General features: G+C 37.0%; 1 non-coding gene across 1 annotated transcript; it reads right to left on the minus strand.

The window, feature by feature from the left end:
* Positions 1-567: 567 nt before the first annotated feature.
* On the minus strand, positions 568-674 carry LOC133249037 (U6 spliceosomal RNA). Its single transcript, XR_009736845.1, has one exon. It is a non-coding gene; the product is annotated as a U6 spliceosomal RNA (small nuclear RNA).
* Positions 675-1,756: the final 1,082 nt, after the last annotated feature.

A 1,756-nucleotide genomic window follows, 5' to 3' on the forward strand; every position in this document is an offset into this window, starting at 1 on the left:
TGTGATAAAGAACTCAGGAGTTCATTGAATGCTGAAGGTCAGTGAACAATAGCTAGCATAGCTTGGGAGTCAAGTTGGGACCAGGCTGTAAGGGGACTGGAAAGGGATGCTAAGAGTAAAAAAAATGTTGCATAGAATGCCACTAATAGTTAAAAGCAAGATTGTCAGTGGTCAGTTTTCTAAGCACTGATGGCACTGTAGATACCAGAAGACTGACTACACTGTGACAATCTTGCTTTTGGCATCATAGATGCCATTCTTCTCAACTGAAAAAACCCAAGCTGTAGACCACAGTGATTTATGAAATAACGATCGTGTATATAGAACCATGCAACTAAGGTTTTTCTTTTTTTTTCTTTTTATTTTTTTTTCTTTTTTCTTTTTTTTAAATTTTATTTTATTTTTAAACTTTACAATATTGTATTAGTTTTGCCAAATATCGAAATGAATCCGCCACAGGTATACCCGCGTTCCCCATCCTGAAGCCTCCTCCCTCCTCCCTCCCCACCCTCCCTCTGGGTCGTCCCAGTGCACCAGCTCCAAGCATCCAGTACCGTGCATCGAACCTAAAATATGGAACGCTTCACGAATTTGCGTGTCATCCTTGCGCAGGGGCCATGCTAATGTTCTCTGTATCGTTCCAATTTTAGTATATGTGCTGCCGAAGCGAGCACAGGTTTTTCAAAAATTATGTATCATTGACTGTTAAACGACATGGTTTGAACTTATCACATATTTTTTTTTCAATAATACTACTGCAGTGGTACTATTTCAGGTAGCATTACTACATGATATGGGGTTGGTTGAATTGGTGGATGCAGAACAAGGATACGAAAGAACCTCAAACATGGAGTCTGTGAGGGGCAGACTCTAAGTTACATGGAGGTTTTCAGCTGCATACAGGGTCAGCGTGCTTAACGCCCGTATTATTCAAGGGTCAACTGTTTTTGTGCTAACTCATCACCCAGTATTCTTCCCCCATTTTTATTAGGTGCACATTTTGTGGCAGGCATTGTGAATACAGGTATAAAGCACCTATAGTCTCTGATTTTAGAAACTAATGTCTTTTTTCTATTCAGTGAAGACTAAGTTTTAGAGGGTTATTTGGTAGATTAATTCATTGTTTCTCAAAGTAACTTCCGCTGAACCTAATACTTGTAAAATGCTCTAAGGAAAAAAAATGATCCTGCTATCAAACCAGGTTTAAACAATTTGCATATATATTTCCTCTTGCAAATTTTGGTCTCTAATAAATCCTGTAGTTAAAAAATTAGATATTTAATGTTTTACCAAAGTTACCCACTTTTGACTCCTAATATCTATCAGCAGTCGAGTTCTTCAGGGCACAGTTGGGGAATGACTGACTGCTTATATAAAAGAGCCAATCAAACTGAATGCTACCATTGTGTTATTTACAAACAAGGATTTAGATATGAGAGAGTTAAAAGAAAACTATTGTAGCTTCAGGTATGATTTCTTTATTTGAGTAGCGTTTTCAGGACAGAAAACATCAAACTCATCAAACTGATCATAATACTAAAAAATTAACAGCGATCAAAAATTAATTTCTTAAAGATGAGATATTAAATTCCCTAACATTTAGCTAGGAAAATGTAAATCTTGGATAATGGAAGATTTTAACTGTTTTAACAGGATGTTAAATGGTGAGCTTGGATGCAGCAGCAAGTTACAGTTGTGTTCTGTAAATCCAGTAAAGGAGGTTTTGCAAACCAGTTACACACTATGAGACCGTGGA

The sequence above is a fragment of the Bos javanicus genome, chromosome 5 (assembly GCF_032452875.1).
Source record: "Bos javanicus breed banteng chromosome 5, ARS-OSU_banteng_1.0, whole genome shotgun sequence".
Taxonomy (NCBI): Eukaryota; Metazoa; Chordata; class Mammalia; order Artiodactyla; family Bovidae; genus Bos; species Bos javanicus.